Here is a 21392-nt window from a genome sequence, read left to right on the forward strand (position 1 = left end):
TTCGTTGGCTGCTTGGGAAGGAGACAGAAAACAAGGGTGCACACACAAGTGTGGGATGCAGCAGAGGTGTGACAGCTTTCAGGAACTCACACAAAATGTGTTCCAAGTGTACAGTCCCAGACCTGGTGTTTGGTCTGTTACACACCAGGTGATGGATTCAGCTCCTCACTAATAGAACCATTTCCCCAATGTGCTGTTGGCAGAAGGAGCAGGTCCTTTCAAACAAAGGTCTGGGTGTGTTTTGTTGCCATTCGTGGTTGGTGTGACAGTCTGTGTCTGTGAGGCTTCCTCAGGCAGCCAGCCCTGGCTGTGGCATGCCCAGCTTCCCAACTGCCTCGTGCTCAGCTTCAGGAGAGCCCAAATGGAGCAGGAGTGGAACAAGGAATGAGGCAAACCAAGATAAATAAAAACCGACATACTGAGCATTTTCACCTCTAGGAGCAGCACGGGCAGAGACCTTCACAGCACTCTTCCACCACAACTATTCTAATTTCATCAATAAGGTAACTCCATGCATTCTTTGCCCTGGCTTGGTGGGTTTTTTGCCAGCTCTGCTCCCCAGTCCTTGTCTGGTGGCACAATCTGAGGAAGTGCCTAAGACAGGCAGATCCAAAGAGGGACTATTACAGCAAGCTGGTAAAAAAAAGACAAAAAAAACCCCAAACAACAAACTCTTAACAAAACCTTTGGGACCAGATGGATGCATTTGGGGATGCTAAAGCTGCTGGTTCACATCATTGTGAGGCTGCTGTCAATCAGCTTAAATGTCAGGGCAATCAGAGCAGGTTCTTGATGACTGGAAAAAAGCCAAATGTCATGCTCAGCTTCCAGAAGGCTGAGGAGGAGGAACTACAGGATGTTCAGCCTAACCTCAGACCCAATGAAAATATGGAGCAAAGCCTTTTGGAATCCATTTCCAGCACTCCAAAGTAAAGGAGGTGATCAGAAAGAGTCAGCATAGATCTAATAAGAGTGAGCAGTGGTTGGTGACCCTAAATACCAGCTGGCAAGAAGGCAGGAAGGGCTGGTGCTCCTCAGAGAGCAGCAGCTGCCCTGACCCAGCAGGCTCTGGCAGGGGAGAGAGGACACAGCCGGGATGAGGCCAAGCACAGCCAGGCTGAGGGAGTGACCACTCAGTCGAGGCCTGTGTCTGGTCTGGGGCTCTCAGGCCAGGAGGGTTTGCTGGACTGACACCCTGGGAGCAGGCCCAGAAGGAGGACAACCAGCATGCTCAGAGGCCTGGACACACGTCATGAACAGAGGCTGAGCCTGCTGGTTCCCTCAGCCTGAGGAAGAGAAGGAATGGGGATGGGAAGCACCTTGGACACCTTGGATGTGGCAAAACTGGAAGTGTTAGATTTAGCCTGGCAAAAGACTCAATATTCTAATGCTCATTGGGAAGGCATTCAGACAACCAGAGACTGACCCACCCACAAGTCACAGGAGGTGGAAAATTACACTCATTTTCCAAGAGTAATACAGCAGGAAATAAAGATCAGTGAGGGCTGGCTTGTACTTCAACCTCTAGTGAGCAGCTGGGATGCTGTTCTGTGGTGGTACAGCAGAAATCTGCCCACAAATACAAGAATAGCCAGCATGCCTTCACTGTCCAACCAAAGCTGAGGAACTTGTTTCCAGCTGAGACCAACAGCTGATGCTTAGAGTATAAAAACAGGGCAAGTATGCAGCATTCCTGCCTGAAATACTCCCCTAACCTATAGGAATTTGCAGCACAAGAGTTCCTAGAAATAGAAAGATTACTTTGCTAAATTACTTTGATGAAATTTAACATACATAAATCTTCTTTCGCTTCCAACTGCAACAGTGAGTTGAAACTTTAGTGATACATCACATGTCAAAAACCCTCCCTTAGTTCATTTGGAGACTACTTCTTGATAACTTCTATTTACTGTCTCATGCAATTTCAGATTTCCAAAACTCTAGTGGATTCTTGTTGAGTATGGAAAAGAGAAGACTGAAATCTGCTTAGCTGTTTCCCAAAGGGATGTGGTTCCCAACTCCTGTTCCAGATGCCTTTTCTAGTCCTACTGCAACAGCATCAGAATTACAGTCGAAGTTCAAGATGAAACCACAGATGTAGAGAGGGGCACAAGATGGTTTTGATTTTCTGTCTTTGTACTTTTCCTAATAGTTCCTAACTTTCAATTCTTTCTTGCCCGTAACTGACCTGTGAGCTGAAGGTTTTCCCAAGGCCATCTGGATTACTTCATGATCTCTTTCTTTAATGAAAAATGCTGGTTCATAGACCAACACCACTCATGTGAGGCTCCCTCACATCAGCCCCATTTGCATCATAATTTATTGACATCTTGTTTTGGCTAGAGTTTTCCTCTCAGTCTCTCAGTGTTGGAAGGTCTGTCTGCAGCTCTCTGCAGTTGGCATTCCCTTTTGTGATCTCAAAATAACCATGTCAACAAGCTTTCTCACCTCATTGTATTCCTCATTCTCTAAATCCTTTGTGAACGCTGAGCAGCCTGCTAGAGATAGAGACAGCACCTGAAAGACTCCTTCCCAAGCCTCTTGCTCAGGAGCACATAAAATATTTGGGATCCCAAGAGGCTGAAGAAGTCAGCACTGCACTTTTATGCTTTGCAGGCCCATCATATGTGAACATGTGACTTTTAGCAACCTGACAAGAGCACAGCCACAACGCTTAGGTGGGAGAAGAACAGCCCAGATAATCCCACTCCAGATACAAGCCTCTGTTTCTTTTTTTTGTTGTTGTAAAAAAAATACTATTTTGTCTTCTGGGCTGGAAATTATAATAGTTTTGCAATCCCACAAGGTCCTGCTACAGAGGGCACTCAGGAAAGGAAAGAGTTAAACAAAAATGGTGGAGGCTCTACAGACTTTCTGGAAGAGACACTGTCAGGGACCAGTTCGCCTTCAAGCTGTGTCAACTAGCAGAGAACCACAGTGTCTGCGTGCCAGCAGGCAGAGCGGGGCACCCGGCACACCAGGGCTGGGGAGGGCACGGGAATCCAGGGCACCCAAACCCAGCCCAGCCGCAGCCAGCCCGGCCGGGAGGAGCGAGGGGAGCCGCGGGGTGAGCCCGGCCCGGCTGCGGGGGGCTCGGGCTGGTGCACACAGACACACAGACACGCACACGTCCTGCATGTCTGCTCCTGGCCAGCCAGAGCAGCGGGCAATCCTTGCAGGTGTGTCCAAGCAGGCGCAGCCCAGCAGGGAGCGCGCCCCAGACCAGCCTAAGTGCGAAATCCTTCCCAGCAGAGCTGGATCCCTGCGGCGTTTCGGTGCCCGGCTGAAGTGCAAAACCAAGGGCAAACATGCCATGCTCATACCTTTCCTTTTTTTTCCCAAGCCATATTGACACATAGACTCTGCGACAAAATGAATGCTACTGAAGCCCAAAAATATCTGCACTGAATATAAATATATTATGAAAGAGCTTTAAACTCTGCCCTAAAGCACTCCCCGATTGGCTGCCAATGATGTCACACAGCCCCGGAGCCCAATGAAGCACCGGGCTGGGCAGGCTCCGTTCGGAGCGCGAACTGCCGGGAGCGGGAGCGCGCACACGCGGGGATAGACACGGTGTAACCAGAGTGTAACCAAGGTGTAACCAGAGTGTAACCGCACAGTGTAACCATGGTGTAACCACACCGTAACCCCACGCCCACTGCCCCTTAACCACACTGCAGCTGCAGCAGACCTGCACCTTCCCCCAGGAGCCAGGACCCGCTGTGCCCTCAGGTCCCTGCTGTGCTCACAGCCTGATCCCAAGGCACAGGACAGCACTTTACTTAGAGAGAAACTTCCTAAAGGGTACAATAAATCACTGACAGCGTTTAGGTATTAAAGATACACTTGTGCATATTCAGAGCAAGTAGTTTGGTCTTTCCCAGATGTTGTGACCTTACATTTCAAGTATGGTATCCTTTCCTTTCCCCACAGGAACCTGGCCTTCAGTCTTGTTTGAATAAACTGCTATGGAAAGGAGGAACACTTTACACAAGCCCCAACAAAACCACTCTCCCGGGTTGCTCCAAGTCCTGTCCAGCCTGGCCTTGGACATTTCCAGAAATGGGGCAGCCACAGCTTCTCTGTGCAACCTGTGCCAGGGCATCACCACCCTCACAGCAAAGAATTTCTTCCCAGTATCCCATCTAACTCTGCCCTCTGGCCATTGCCCCCTGTCCTGTCTCTCCAGGCCCTTTTAAATAGTCACTTTCCATCTTTCTTCTTGGCTCCTTCAGGTGAAGGCTGCATGTTGCTATCCACTCTTGTTCCTTCTACCTCTCTTAGCAATTTCATATTGAAGAAAAATGTGCTAAAATCAGTCATAGGAAAAAACAAGCTCAGTGTCTAAAACCCTCCTGCTTTCCTCGATTACTCCTAAAGGATCTCTTGACCGCTGAACCCAGCACATACCATGGGTTATTTCGAGTGGAACAAGTCCATTAACTTGTAAACACTCCTGGAAACTGGGAGGCAGCGCCAGCCCTGCTCACTGTTCCCGGCTCCAGGCAGAGCAGCAATCCGTGTGTTCACACTCGCCATCTGCTCGGCTGCGTTTGTTACCACAGGAAAAAATGTCACTGCTGAGTAAAGACTCCTCAGAAGCGAGAGAGGAGAAACCCGACCGAACCGAGCTATAAACTCGGGGTTATTTGGATTTTTCTTACAGCCGCACAGCCCCTCACTCTCTCATCATTCACCCAGAGGCACCTGTGTAAAACAGGCTGTTCGGCATTGCTGCCTCGGAATGGCGACGCTGGGAAATCGGGAAAAAATAGCCGTACCCGGGCGTGTGGTGTGCGGGCAGCGAGGGAACTGCGGGGACGGGCGGGACCGGGCGGCAGGCGGAGCGCGGGGACGCGCGGAGGTGCCCGTGGGCGCACACGGAGCTGCCGCTGCTCCGCAGCAGAGCCCCTTCCCCGGAACACCGCGACATCAGCCCTGGGAAACAGGTACGGGTTAAATTCGTTCTTTCAAAAATTAGGTTTACAGCACAAACCCCTTACTTCTCACTGCCTGGGAAACTAAGGAAGATCAGTACTCTGCCCCAAAAGTCACACACAGCTGACAAAAGGACATTAGCAGCACATACTGATGCCACAAACACCTGAGCACAAGGCATTCGTTAGACTGAAAAATCCTTCACCTGGTCCCAGATCCTTCATTCCTCACACCCATGCCCTTTTACTTCCAGTCCAGCTCTTTCCTCTGCACAAAGGAGCCCAGGTGTTTCTTGAATTCACTGTGCATTTCCAACACTTCACTCATTCCCACATCAATGAAACCCATATGGTTAAGTATTACTGCCCTCCCTTTCTTCCTTAAGGCCCTTTTTTCCAGAGACTTGAATTCACTTTATGAGTAGCTTTCCCTGTACTACAAAACTTGCAGAGATTTTATTAGCACCTTTCACAATTCTGAAGGCTACTATAAAAGAGCTTATTTACTTGAGCCCATTTGGACACGAAGAACCAAAGATGAGTGTGTCCTATTTTCAAAAGTATCTTGGTCCAAAATCACCCCTTTTACAGCTTCCCACTTAAGAGCTACTTCAAGAATTAATGTGGCAGACTGCATACATTAAACTGGAAGCTCAGAGACAGAACAGCTTGCATGAAGACAGCTGCAGTGATTTTCAACCCCAATTGAATCCTGAGTATAAATTATGAACTTGTTTTATAAAGTAAAATGTTTGTAAACACATAATAATTTTATAGCGCCTTTTTTTTTTTCCTGTGCAGAAATAAAAATAGGAACAAAACAAACACAGAAGTTTTTGGTTTTGTCACACTGAGACCACAATTTCCACAGACATTCCTCTGATGGGACACCGTTCCAAAAGTATCTATTACATGGTTACAGCAGTAAGGAGAGGAGCATACCATGCTTGGAGACAATAATCCACAGAAATATGGTAAAATAAAGTTCCCAACACGCTCACCACAACTATGGCTGGCAAGAACAGAAATTCTCAGTGTACTAGAATCTATTTGAAGTGTTTAACACTAACATCATACATCCTGCAGGATGTTTCCTCATCTCAGCTGGAATATAACATGTAGATGGTAGAGCACAAACAGAGAAAAACAGTATAACCAAAGAAACCCTGAACCAGGAAACAGAGTCAGCCTTCCCTAGTAAGGCAGTTCTAGTATTTGGGAAACGTGGTTATTGTCTCTTAACACCAACAGTATAAATGGCACACCTGTAACAAAGTGCCAGTTGGGACACCTGCAGGGAAATCCAGGCAGGTGATTCTGCTGAAGGACCCAAGAGCACCTTTCACAGGTGTGCCCTGCAGCCCCTGGGGTCTTCACACCACAGACACAGCAGCCAAGTTTAGCTTTTATCATTTCCTTGCTTTGGGGTTTTGAAGAACTGGCAGCAGCAGCACAGCCCAGGTTTATGAAGAGGAGCCCTGAACCATAAGTATTTCACACAGGTTGTTTTGTAACACTGAGCACACCCAGCGCTGTCTGGCAGTGTAAATGCGGCACTCGGCCTGCACTGCAGACAGAAATGCAAGCGCAGACAGCAAAGCTGCTGCAGCCACCCCCACTGCAGCCAGGCCTGCAGAGCTGCAGTGTGACATGCAAACACTTCTTCCATCAGTGTGCAAGCAGCAGCTCTGCTGCAGGAACATGCAAACACTTCCATCACAGTGTGAGCAGCAGCTCTGCTCCTGCATTCCTTACAGGAGCAGCAGAGGGAGGGGGGGTGAGGAGACAACTCCTGCTATTGACTGGTGCCAGCAAATACCTGCTCTCTAAGTAATTCACTTTAACTCTGCACAGGGCAGTGTTATGTAAAACACTGCCGAAGGAAGATTTTTCCTGCTTTTCAAGAGCAAGCATCAGAGCCAGCAACCGTGTGCTGCAGAGTGCATTTCAAGCTGAACTAACCAATAGTCCCTGGCACTGACGCGGGGGAGGAGCTCTGGTTCCTATTTTCTGGCACAGATCAGACCAGCTTACAGAAAGGCAGCATTTTACAAATCTTTACATATGTAGCCAGAAGCTTTTGTCACTGAGTTCCAATTATAGCTTAAAAACAATTCCTATGACAGAAAAGAGATGAGAGCACTAATGAAGGTGCCTCTCTGACAAATCAAGTTTTTTCTAGTTGTTTTTGTTCATTCATTTGATCTCAGTACTGGAATTTTGTAACAAGAATTGGCTCAGTATCTTTCAAAACATAAAGGGCCTAATCCCTCCCATTAGAGAACAGGAAGTCAGAAGCCAATCTTAGCACTAACTAAAAAAAGGAATTTGGATTGTTATTTTAACTTCTTTGTTGCACATAAATGAGACCATTTCTTTTCCTGGTGCCATTGCAGCATGATGGCTTAATTAAAAGCTGATTCTCCCTATTAAGTGGCACCTGTTTATACAAGAGCTTTGCCCCAAGTGCTGTCTCTGGAGCAGTGAGGCTCTGCAATGTCCCCCCATTGCTGTGTGTGTAACTCACCTGCTGCACAAGCCCTGATGTTTGTGCCTGTGCTGTCCTGCCTGGCACAGTGAGACAAGGACATGTCTCCTGCAAAGCCTTTTTACACCTGCTCTCAGTGCAGTCAAACCCAATCGCTTCAGGTGGGAACAGGCAGTACTTCTGTATTTTGACTTCTGTTCTTGCCCACTTGAAAACTGCAAACTGTCACAGCAGTTTGACAGCTGAAATCTTGACTTCTGGCCCTACTGCATCCCCTACCTTGAATGTTCCCATTTTAAACTGTTTTCTTTCTCAACACAGAACCAGCTAGGCCTCTCAAACCAGTTAATGCATCAGCCCAAATCACAATGGAACTGGATGAACTTCAAGCATAGCTGCAGGTAAAATAAACTGAATATCCTCCTAAAGTTCTTAACATTAAATAATTAAGCACATGCAGGATTTTTTCATTTACCCCGCTATTAAAAAAAAATGGCCTGTAGTATTCAGCACTTGAAAATTAATGAATTTTAAATATGAACATAGTACACCCCCAGTTTTGAAATACTCTGCTCTATTTTCTCTCCTCTCATCTTTCCCATCTGGTATGGTTTAGTATTAATTTAACAAATATTTTTCTTCAAGACTGTCAGAAAAATCTCATAGCACTTTGAAAACACCAAATATTATGTTGTGAGGTAAATTAGGACACAAAGAGGTAGCGTGACATACATGTGATCACACATTGTCAGTGGCAAAGAATAACAGAAATTGCAATATGTGCTGCTCTGGAGCCTTCAAGAAGAGAAACTGCTAATATACAGCAAAGAGTGAGCCTGACACCTCCCTCAAGCTACATTTGAAGGATGATCTGCAAAAGTTGAAAAATGCGAAGTCTCAGCATAGGGAAGATTTCTTACTCCAGTGATCTGTTTCTGGTAAGACACAGCTTTCTGTCTTGCACCTGAAGCAAAACCTGAACTCCACAGAGTTCCTTAGCCCTCCTGAGCTTTCTTCTCTCAGAGAAGGGGTCTCCTATCATCTACAGAGACTGCAGCCAGAAGTCTGTGATTCCACAATCACTGGGAAGCACATCTCTTTCCTAGATACTCCAGTCAGACTCACCAATAACTTCTGCTCATTACTGAGCTCAGGTGAACCAGTAAAGGAACACAGAGAATGTTTCATATCCCACTCTCATTTCCCACTTCCATTTCTGAGAATCAACTTCAGGTGTCAGGAAAAACCATCAGCCAGCACCTTAGCCAGGACAAGAGAGCAAACCCCACCTCAGAGGAGCAGCTGCTGGTCTACAGATTACAATATTTGTAGGGGAAAAAAAAAAGACAGTAAAAAGCCTCCAGAACAAATATCTGACAAATGTGCACTTTTTCTTCATACCACCAGCAGGTGATTTTTTTTGAGGTTATGTTTTATAAGTCTGCAATTATACAAGGGTTAAAAAATTCTCTCAAATATTTGACTAGATCCTCAGGCAATGCCATTGAAAGAAAATTTCCAGCTTTAAGAACACAAGAGCTATTACAAGCTGAAAACAGCAAGAGTTGCTAACATTCCCTTTCTTCCATCAGAAGATACCGACGGTTTCTTTAAACCACATGCTGGAGTTCTCTAAAATAGATTTCCTGTCCTTTCCCTAAGACTGCAGCACCCCATTCAGCCAGGGCACAGATAACATCTTTGAATAAAAATGTCTGAAATCACAGTTTCTCCCATACAAAGTACAAGCTTTGCAGCAGAAAAACTTTTCTGCCACAGAGCTGCAAACTTCACAAGAGAAGGTTCCTTCCCCTGTTCTGTTCCCTCTGGAGGTGTTATATTCTTACAACCCAGCAGACTTACCCAGCCATGTTTGTAATTTATACGTAGTACAAGGTCCTTTCTGTTCAGCCCACCTCTGGATATTCCAAACACAAAGAGTGAATCCTGATAACTCACTTTTCTCCTACAGATTAGACCCCTTTCTCTTTTCTTCACTAAGGTCATCATTACAAGGTGCTTGCAAGCATGAATATATTATTACGCAAAATTTCAGAATTTTTCTTTAAAAACAAATAAAATTGAAAGCACTGTACTTGTTCAAGCCCAGCTCAAGGCAGTTTCTGTATGACCAGCCTGGCCTTCCCGTTCTTACTGGTGTCCCAGTTACTAAACATTGTTTGTATGGGCAGCCCTGCAGAATCTCCAGCTTTGATCCTTTTTCCAGATTGGGTATTTGCTGCAGGTTTAACAATTTTGGAAAGTTTTAGGGAATAAAACCAAACCAATTCATTCAGATAATGAAATTAAGGAAAAATATGTGTTGTTTAGCTCTTTTGAAAAGCCCCGACGCCTTCATAAGCTATAGTGGGGATTTTAAATTGGCAGAAAACTACCCTCATCTGGGACATATTTTCCCATTTCCAGGAAAATATGACTGAATTTGGCCAAGTTACAATTCCTTACTGAATTCTTTACTCTATATAAACTGTGTTTTTCTGAAGATTCACTGGAGTTCGACAGCTGAGGATGAAATCAGTGTGCACCATCTCCTGTCCATGCCACGCTGAATAGCCATTATTCTCTTGGGCAGTTGCTGTTTGCCCTGGATCTGCAGGAACTGAATGGGATTCTTCCTGCAGATGAAGCTGCCAGAGCTTGCTCTGGTACCTGAGAGAGCTGTGAAGTGGGGCAGCTGTACCCAGTGCTCACTGGCACCTGTGAGGAATGGAAGGGCTGAGGTCAGGAAAGGCTAACTGGAGCTACAAGAAATTCTTCTTTAACCACATAGAAAAGAGCAAGGATCTTTTAGCTAGAATGGAGAGAACCTGGCATGGGGCTAATAGTGCAGGGAATTTTCTGGGCATTTTGAGATACTTAATCTAGAACCTCAAATAAAGCATAAATGACTGTTGTATGTCATTTAATCCATGGTTCAAGCTTTATAAACTCCAACAGGTACTTGTGCATTTTACTGATGGTCATGTGACTCGTGTGTCTTTGTTTTTTTTAGGAAGTTGTGTTTTTAACAACTGAGTATAAACAAAGCAATATACATATAAAATTACTCCTGGTAAGATTTTATGGTGTTTTTATATGAGAATGAGTAGATCAATGCAGATCAAGTGCTTTTATAGCGCTCTAAGTGTTCTGCAACAGCCAATCAAACCGTAGAAGCTTTCTCCTGTAAACAAACCAACAGTGTCCCCTGCAATCCTGGTGTCAGCACTGCAGCCCCCAAGTGCACACTCAGCCACCTCCCCCAGCAGTGACACGACCACAGCCCCAGACACTGGGGTATCTTTACAGGATGTCCTGCAGATCCAACAGAAAGGGAGCACAGACACCCAGGCTGGGTCCCTGTCAATGGAGGCATACTGATATTTCTTAATGTTAAATCAAAATCCAGAATTAATACAGAATGGGGGACATGAAGCAGATCGATTCCAGGTTTGTTCTATTTAATTATTTTGGGTCTATGGCAAGCAGGAACATCCTCCTCTACCACAAACACAGGTGAAGAACAGACTGGTGGGCTGGGGTAAGGTTCATATTCAGGTAAACTACATCAGATTAAAATTTGAGCCTGGAATTTCCAAAGATAAGGTACAAACTTCTAATGCTAGTGTAAGAAAGGAGTAGGGAAAAGCCACTCTTACAGCACAATGCTGCTGTAATTGATATGATAACTGTTGCAACTCAGAACAAGAGCTTGGAACAGAGCCAGAGAGATGGTGCACAAACCTGAGATAACAATGGCAGAGCAGACAAGAAACAACTTTAAACCATCTTTCTTTGAGGGTAAAAGAAAATGACCAATCCAAGATCCAAGAGAGCTGCTGTTGCTGCAGCAGCCTGTGATGGAAGGAAATGATATGCAAATCTGATTGCAGAGTCGTTGTGCACAGCCTGCAGAGCCACAGCGACAGCCGGGTTCAACAGGAGTCAGCACTGACAAAGGGAAAGGATGCTCCAGGTACAGCAACGAGCCACAGAGAGCAGGACTGCTCTGAAACCCCACACCATGAAACAACATTGATTTCCCCTCAGGCAATGTATTTTACTTTATCTTACTGAAGATTTACTCAAGTGCTCAGCACAAACACCAGAGCACAGCAGTCCACCAACAAAACCCCATGTTTCTCTTCCTAGACATTACTGTGCTAATTGGAGGAGGGAAGTTTCACCTGAGCTTTGTCTCCTAATTCAAATCAGCAAGACTAAGTTTTGTAACTGGTGAATATGGCTGGAGGATCAACACATGCATTTAAAAATGACAAAAAGTATTATCAATACAAGCAAAGATTTTGTAGCTATCTGTACATCCTCTTCAAGGATGAGGAACCAAAGAAATGGAAAGAGTGAATTTCCACACTGGTAACTAAAGCAGCTTTGCATGTCTGAGTAGACACCTTTTCCAATCATGCTTTCACACAAAGAATCCCATCTAAGAAGGTGACCAGCACTGACCCATGGAAACAATAAGAGAACAGCAGATACAGGAGTCTGGGGAAGGAAAGGCTGGCAAGAGAAGGCTCACAAGAGGTTCAAAAGCTCGTGGGATCCATCTGAACAAACTTACCACCTTCCCTTCACTGGAGCTAGAAATGTGAGGTGCGTGCCTGACTGATGGCAAAAAGAACGAGGAACATAAAAAATCTCAGCATAAGCTCCCAAGCTGCAGAGGTGAGAGAATGAACCTAACAGCAAATCAGACAGAATACAGTCAGCAGTGAAGAGCTATTGATTCCAACCACTGCCTTTGAGCAGGCAATGCCCTACCACCAAAGTAATCACCGCCTTTCAGGAATGCACTCAAGGGATTTTTGACCAAAGAAACCAATCTCTCGTGTTCTACACTTTGCACAGACTAAACGTGCCTAGCTTCTAGGCGCCTGTAGGTATTTGGAGGGGTGTGTAGGGGTGTGCAGGGCTCCGTAGGGATGTGTCGGGGTTTCTAGGCATCTGCAGGGGTCCGTAGGGATGTGCCGGGGTGTGCAGGGGTCTGTAGGTGTGTGCAGGGGTGTGATGGGGTTTGCAGGGGTCTGTAGGTGTTTGTAGGGGTCTGTAGGTGTGTGTAGGGGCCTGTAGGGGTCTGTAGGTGTGTGTAGGGGCCTGTAGGGGTCTGTAGGTGTGTGCAGGGGTCTGTAGCGGTCTGTAGGTGTGTGTAGGGGTCTGTAGGTGTGTGTAGGGGCCTGTAGGGGTCTGTAGGTGTGTGCAGGGGTCTGTAGCGGTCTGTAGGTGTGTGTAGCGGTCTGTAGGTGTGTGTAGGGGTCTGTAGGTGTGTGCAGGGGCCTGTAGGGGTCTGTAGGTGTGTGCAGGGGTCTGTAGGTGTGTGTAGGGGCCTGTAGGGGTCTGTAGGTGTGTGCAGGGCTCTGTAGCGGTCTGTAGGTGTGTGTAGGGGCCTGTAGGGGTCTGTAGGTGTGTGCAGGGGTCTGTAGCGGTCTGTAGGTGTGTGTAGCGGTCTGTAGGTGTGTGTAGGGGTCTGTAGGTGTGTGCAGGGGCCTGTAGGGGTCTGTAGGTGTGTGCAGGGGTCTGTAGGTGTGTGCAGGGGCCTGTAGGGGTCTGTAGGTGTGTGCAGGGGTCTGTAGCGGTCTGTAGGTGTGTGCAGGGGCCTGTAGGGGTCTGTAGGTGTGTGCAGGGGTCTGTAGGTGTGTGCAGGGGCCTGTAGGGGTCTGTAGGTGTGTGCAGGGGTCTGTAGCGGTCTGTAGGTGTGTGTAGGGGTCTGTAGGGGTCTGTAGGTGTGTGTAGGGGCCTGTAGGGGTCTGTAGGTGTGTGTAGGGGTCTGTAGCGGTCTGTAGGTGTGTGCAGGGCTCTGTAGCGGTCTGAAGGTGTGTGCAGGGGTCTGTAGGTGTGTGCAGGGGCCTGTAGGGGTCTGTAGGTGTGTGCAGGGGTCTGTAGGTGTGTGCAGGGGCCTGTAGGGGTCTGTAGGTGTGTGCCGGGCCTGCCCGTGCCCTCCCCGCCTCCTCCCCGGCCCTTCCCGCCTCGCCCCTCAGGCGGCCCCGCGCGCGCCCCGGCGCCACCTGGCGGCGGCGGCCCCGCAGCGCTGCCCGCGGCCAAGATGGCGCCCTGAGGGCCCGGCCCCGCGGCCGCTCCGCCAGCCGGCCCTGAGCAAACCCTACCCTGGCCAAACGCAGGCTGTGAGAGGACAAAACGAGCGGAACGGCGGGTGTACTTCCATAGCGCAACTTACGTCTGTTCCAGCTCTGTCCAGGGGACATCCGCATCAGGCACAGTGATGTCCTGCAGCAGAGGTGTGAGGTTTTCCGCTGGGCAAAGTCTTCTACTGGACTCTACAAGGCTTAGCTTGAACTCCTCAGGAGTGTAGTTTCACGTGCTACAACTGCTACACAAAATTAAACACTGGAATGAAAGTTAGAAGTTACACACTGGAGGAAATTGCTATTCCTAACTGAAAATGTAAAAAACACAACACTAAGGCAACTCTCCATGAAAAGTAACCAAAAGCCCCATTCCCATTTCTATGGTGCAGGGCCAGGCCCACCCAAAGAGACACTCAAGAAGACGCAGCCACAAAAGCCGTGATCAATTCTCAAGCAAGAAAACACCTAAATTACACAGCTGCTTGGAGCAGGGTACCAAGATGTGCAAGGATCAAGAGAGGTCAGCAGTAAAAACCACATGTTTAATTTCAGCTGAAGAGGTCTGAAGGAAACAGAATGACTTCCAAGGAGCAGAGAACACAAATAATTTCTGTATTCCTTGTCAGAACTAACAGGCTGATGGCAAACCCACTTTAAAAAATATCCATTCTGCTGTACAGCACTGTACAGGAAAGTTGTTTGTGTCTTCTTTATTTCTTATTTAACACCAGTACGAGTGGCACTTGACTAAACCAATAGTCTCCAGCTGACATGAACTAACACTTGAATGAAGTATTAAGTAGTTCACTTTGCAACATCATCTTAATCAAGCTTGAAAATTTGGGGTTTTTTGTAAATGTTAACAGCATTAACAAGACTTGTGTCTTGCCCACTGTAGATGTGTAGATGACTAATAAAATAGATCTTAACCCAGAAGTAAAACAAATGCTGTCAGTGGTTTAACCACGTGAAAATGATGTGGGTATCCTGGACCAAGCATTGTGTCATCACCTTGAAAATGTTGATCACAAAACCAGAACAAAGATCCCAAGATGAGGTTATGCATAAGTGGTCTGACTTACTGCAAATCATTGACAACCATATATGAAAAGATGATGTCAAGGAAGATGCATGGGAAAAAATTCTCTGCATAATGAAACTGAACAAGTTTCCCTTTTCTTTCTTGGAGACAAAAATAAATCACATCAACATTTTGCTGTCAAAATGAAGGAAGGGGGTGAGGGGAAGCTATTTTAAAGATTGGTTTAGGAGCATCTTTTGTCATGACAAGAGAAAAATTTAAATAAACTGCTCAAAGAGAACATGACTGGCTTTACATCACCAGGCTCAGGTGGGATATCAGCTTCCTGCAGGTCACCAGGAGAACACTCCCAAGTGCACCCCTTAGGGTTTTGGAGCCTTCCTCTCCTTTTTGGTGGTGGTGGGGAAGTGTTTCACCCTACAAAGCGCAACTTCAAAACCTCTGTCTTTGCCTTCAGGGATCCCAGGCGTCCCCTGGTCCTCACCAGTGGAGCTCAGCAGCCGGAGGGGAGCTGGCTGTACCTCGGATCCTCAAACTGCACATGGTCCCACTCAGTCACATCGGCACTCGGAGCTCAGCCTCACACACCATCAGGCTTAATTTCTACAAACCAAATAACAAGGACCAGGCACAGTAATTAACAAGAAAAAAAAATTTCTAAACAAACAAAAGCATGCAAATAGTGATTCAGCGGCAGCTCAACTTTACCCAGCACTGCATCCCAGCCACGCGAGTCCCGCAGACCCGTCCCTGCTCATCCTGAAGGAACACCGGCCTCACTCCTCCGCTAGCCCACCGAGCATCGGCCGGGCCGGGGCCGCTCCCGGCACAGCCCCGCCGAGGGCTCGGGTCCGGGCACAGGAGCCTCCGCGGCTGCAGCGGGACCGCCCGGGCAGCGGGGGCTGCGGCCCCCTCGGTACCGTCCCGCCGGGACCCCCGGCCGCATCTGCAGCCCCCCGGTCGGTGCCCCCGGTAGGAGCGGCTCAGGAGGCAGCCCCCGCTCTGCGCCCCCTCCTCCGCAGCCGCCTCCTGTCCCGGGCCGGGGCTGCTCCGGGCCCGGCGGAGCTCAGCGCGCCGAGCGCGGCACCCGGCGGTGCGGGGCGGGAGCGGCTGCGGGAGCGGCTGCGGGAGCGGGGCGGGCTCGGCTCTGGCTTAGTCACCGGGAAATTAAAGGGCTGCAGAGGAAAATGCAGCTCTAAGGTGCTCGGAATTTCTCTATCCCCGTTTGTGAGTATTGAAATGATTTGAGGTTAGAGACGTGCAGTTCTTGACTGAGCAGCGCAGAACCTGTGACACACTGCCTAGGTCACAACCAGATCTTGTCCCTTACCCCTTCCTCTTTTCCTTCTGCATTCCTTTCTAAAATATAGAGATCCAGTTATTAACCACCTGAAGCACATTTGAAAGACAGTTAATAGCATTTCAATGTTTAATAAAACACCCAAATGCTCTTTTGCAAGTAGTTTTTTAAGTTTTAGCTCATTTCTTAACTCACAAGTTTGCAAAAATATATCTACTTTTCTCATTTTGCTGCACAGGACAGAAAGAGTACGAATGGCAGACTTAGTAACAAGGTTATTAAGAGATTTAAGCTATTAGGTTTTTAGATTTCAGAATTACAAGACCAAGCATTTTATGCAGCATTCACAAAGTCAGAGAAATCTATGTTTCTACATTCAACTCATTCTCCTCAGCATTTTAAGAATTTCAAATCATTTTTACCCTCCAACAGAAAAGAGAATCCCACTTTTTTTTTTTTTTTTTTTAATTGGGTCCACCATATCTAGAACAATAGCAAAGAAGCAAAAGAAAAAGAAAAAAGACAAAGGCCTTGAGAAATTCCAGAAATTACTCACAAGAGGAATACTCTTCTCATGCCTAGAATTTACTGCTACAGCTATGAGGGTCTAAAGGGACCAGGCTTGCAGTCAGAGATAGGATCTTTTATTTGACCAGCTTATACAGCTTCATAGAATAGACAAACTTGCAGAATTACATATTCCTTTCTGCAACATGCTGGGACTCTCACCTCCTTCATTAGTAAATCTCCTATTTGCTTCCTACTTTTTACTTTTATCTCCATTTTCTCTTGCAGCTGTGGATAGCTAGGCCATTTTCAGAACTGATTTAGACAGGAGAGTCTGTGATACACATCAGCTTTGTGTGTTGTAACCACACCAACAAAGTGTTGTTTATAAAAGTACCACCCCCTGCACAGGGTGGTGTCCTCACCTTCTCTGGCTCCTTTCACATCAGCTGCTGTTCTCATCTGTTCTTCAGTTCTGAGCACAGCCATTCCACCTGTGATTACAACAACACCATTATCAGTACCCAGGTACTGCCAGGTGCTCATGAGAGCACTCTGGAGAAGCCACTGCACCACACAGGACAAGAACCACGTTCTGATGTGGGGACAATAAATACACTCTAATACACCTTCTTAAACATAACACCACAGAGCCTGAAACAAGTCTCTCACTGATGAAATGCCAGCTATTTCCTTATGCTATCAGGTAACGAAATAGTAGTTCAATAGAAAGGAATGTCAATTGGAAAGACAAGAAATGATATCATATTAGCAACACTTCTGAAATCTGTATAAGAACTGCTGGTTTAATAGCACAGCACTTCTTTAATCACTTTGTGCTTCATGGCTCTAAAGCACTTTTAAATCAAGCACATGACATTAAGTCCCCAGAGACAAATTTATCTCCTATGTGAGAGGAAAAGCACACAAGTGATCTGTCAGAGCTGCACAAGGACTCTGAGTCCTTACATCTTGGCTGCAATTTCACCTCCCCAAGGACCAGCTGTACCATTTATTGCATACTTCTACAGCATCCAAGAATATGGGTACCATCCAGCACACCTTTTCTCATGTTAGCATGGGAAGCCATTTATGAAGCTACCTTAAAGCTGATTATTCCTCTCTAACACTACCACATGCAACTACATCCTAGTATCTGAGTGTGACACTTGTACTGAAGAAACACGTGTTCAGAAGAATTCCAGAAAGTCTGTAACTAGAATGCCACAGCTAATTCGAAGATAAAAAAAAACTTCAAAGAGGCATTTAGCACTGGTCTAAATCTTTCTCCTGTTGGTATACCAGGAGAGCAGGATTTTTACTTGATCACTCATGAAAATCCTGGGAAGTCTTTGTATCTGTAACCATACATGAATTTTCAATTTCATAAAATAACCTAAGTCCTAATGCCGCGTTAAGAGCTCATCGCCTTGAGAAAAGTTAAATGCCGCTAGGTTTAAAGGACGGACGCAGCTAACAGCTGCATTCCTTCCTCAAGGAGGCAGCAGTAGGGAAAGTTAAGAGTCTTCCTTTAAATGAGTTTCTCAGTTTAAGAAAACTACTGCAGGTGTGAGTGCTTTGTAGAAGCAGTGCTGCTGACCTGTGTGAGTGCACTTCAGCCTCATTCCCTGGAAGTGTCCCAGATCAGCTCCCGTACTGTGCCTCCTCTGCAGAGCCGGCCCTATCAGGCTCACTTTACTCACTTAATTCAAACAGACAGACGCCTGCCCAAGGACACGTTCCTCAGTCTTTGCTCCTGCTGCCTCAGTGGGTGACCCCACGCCCTGTGCCCGAGCCAGGGAACACCGCAGAAGATGCACTGCAGAGAGCTCACACCATTTCAGGAATGCCACACTGATTTCAGCATTCCTTCCAAGTGTCCTGTGCAAAGAGAAGAGAACTCCCCCCGCTCCAAAACACTCAAGCTCCAGGGCCCAGGGCAGCAGCCTGGGTTCTTTGGGCTGCATTCTGAGCCAATGCTGATCCCAGCCTTGCTGTCCCCTCCCCACAGCTCTGTCTGCAGGGATGGAAAGTACTGAGTACACAAACAAACCAGTCCTGCAGACACAAGGGAGGTGCAGAGAAGTCTGTGCTCAGCCCCAAAGCAGCAGAAACAAAAGCCACACAAGGGGCTAAGCACAGCCCGAGTCTCTCCTCCCCGGGTAAATGTTTACAAGGGCTGCCAAGGCAAAAGAGATGGGAGCAAACATTTGCAAGTGAAGTGGGTTTGAGTTCAAACTGCCACACTTGCAGCAGATACTCACAGCAGCAGCGACAGCTGCCCCAGCAGCACCTGACACAGGCGATGCAGCAGGAGGGACCTAAACCTCCCCCAGGAGCAGTCCTCAGGCAAGGCATCCAATGCAAGGTTCACTACTGCAGCTGCTGCAGGAGCAGGCACAGCACAGGTGAGGCAGCAGCACTGAGGGACACACGGCCGGACCCTGAGACTGCCCAGGGCACAGATCTGCGCCAGGGGAGGGACAGAGCAGCTTGGAGAACACTGCCAGGAAAACACAGCCTGGGTAGCTGGCCAGGAGAAAAAAATTACACCCATCTATTGTCACACTTGAGAAAAAGGATGCATCCTTCGTCATTTTGATTTATCTGACAAAGCAATAAAAAAAATCCCCATTTTATTTCTATATCCATTTATTATTTTGGTCTGTAAAAATATAAGACTAATATACAACTACATCTAGCTTGATTTTTGTAAAATCAATCTTCATTCAGTGAGATACCAATGTACATTATACATTAAAGTTGTAAGAAAAATACTGATATTTGACATTTTAAACAAGTTCATTCATGTAAAAATCACATTGCAAGTAAAATTTAATTAGAAAATACATAATATTCACAAAAATACACATGTTAAAGACAGCTTGTGAGAACATTGTCCTAAATTTAATTCAGGTGTGGAAAAAAACCATATGATTCACAGTTAGGCTTGACTTATCCAATACCATAGCAGAACTTCAAAGTAAATGCATCTTAATTCTATTAAGAATTTGTTCTTCTTCCTATTAAGGTGCACTTAGATGTCCCAGTCGCAAGGGAGGAATGACTTGTCCCCCTCTGTGCATGTACACAACATATAACACTAGTCAAAGGAATTTCAGTTTTTCATTCCATTCTGAAATAATTTGGATATTTCATAAATTAATTTATAAAATCTGAATTGAAAATACAATTTACACACACAGGATAGTTAATACACAAAGATTACATTAATAGCAGCGTAATATTGTCAATCATGCGCAGCATCCTCACTATCACTTCTGGATTTTCTTTCTCCATTTTTTAGCTATAGATAAAATCTATATAAAACAGTCAAGCCTTTAAGTATTGTCTTCCAGGGAGAAAACAGTATAGATGTTAAAAATTTAGGAGGTAGTGAATGAAAGGCTAACAATATCAGCATATTTTAAAAAACCTTATACTGAACCCCAGTATCATTTATATATAAAATTAAATTTAGCCACTCAATCAACCATTGATTATCCTGAAGTAGCAATTTAAAAATATTCTGTAATTAACAGTGTATGTATTAGTAAGATATGGAAGAACTTTAGAAACTTCATGGTAACTGCAGCATTAAGCAATTACATGCTGTGCAGTCTGTCATTGTAACTGTAAATACACAATTTTTAGATTTATTCTTTAAAGTTTTTATCAAGTCCCAAATGCTTCGTTTTACTACATGTTACCAAATTTCTGTGAAACAGAAGATGATATATGTCAAAAAGAACATTATCTCACGTTTAGATTACTCAGTTTGCAGGAAAGGTCCTAGGAGATGAAGTCTCATGCAGTTTAGAGCAGGACCCCAGTTAAATTTCTACAAGTCCTTAATACTGGCATATATATTATTCAAACTACCCATGCATGTGCCTGGCAGCACAGCAGCCTCGGGGCTGGGACCTGCCCAATTTCCTGGCAGACTCAGCCCTCCCAGGCAAGTCCACCCTCCCAGCTGTGATCTGAGCTGCAGAATCCTCATGGACCACATCAGCCCCAGAGCAGATTTCCATGGAATGAAAACATTACACCTGCATTAAGTGCACTACCAGTTCATTCTCTGTACCTGTGGACCTCTCTTCTCTTCCCATCCAAGTGCCTTTATTCCTTTGATTATTCACAATACATTCAAGTAAACCAAAGGCACAGAAGTGCAAACTAGCAGAATGAGTCTCACCCTTCACTGTGATTTCATACAGGAAGGAAAGTATTTTGATAAAGGAAAATAAAAAAGATATTTTCAAAGTAAACAATCTTCCATAAAGAAAGGAAGTGTAGAGCAGCGCTGAGAGAAAACACGTACAGGTAAAGTCTCCACGTTTCAGAATGCACATTTCTTTTTCTCATTTCACACTAAGTGGATGTAGTTGCTTCATTTTTAATAATTATTAGCAAAACAAGTGAAAGACTTGAAAAATCTTGCTCTTGTAAAAGATTGCAAGGCTCTCCACATACATACCGAAGAAACCATAAGTGTGATGAAAGAGACCCCCACCTGTATTTGCAGAGTACCACTGCCTGCTGAGCCTATTCTCCATAAATCCTAAGGGGTATGAATGCCTCTCTTGGCATCTTGGACTCCACTGGCATTGGAGGTTTAAGAAAACTACTGCTCATGAGATACCAGTTTCAAATGTGCATTTTGCAACATCAAACAGCAGGGATTTGTTTCTGCAGCAGTGTTCGCATCATCACAAAAACCTGAAACAAACACAAGTTTAGCCTCTGATGGTCTGTGACGACTTTTACAGATGCCCTAACATTAAACTTACAGTTGGTCTCCTGTTAGTAAAGTTACCAGAGGTAGATTTTCCTCAAATAGACTGAGGGGAAAAAAAGAAAGGGGTCAGTCTCCCTTCCCACGCATCACATCTTCCCAGAGGGTGGAACACGCTCCCAAGCGCCTGACTCCTGCTCTGGGGAGCACAGGACAGAACTGGTAGCACCCTACTCCTCCTTACAGGCTGACAGAGGCCACAGGATCCCTGGG

This window comes from Coloeus monedula, assembly GCF_965178545.1.
Source record: "Coloeus monedula genome assembly, chromosome: 17".
Taxonomy (NCBI): Eukaryota; Metazoa; Chordata; class Aves; order Passeriformes; family Corvidae; genus Coloeus; species Coloeus monedula.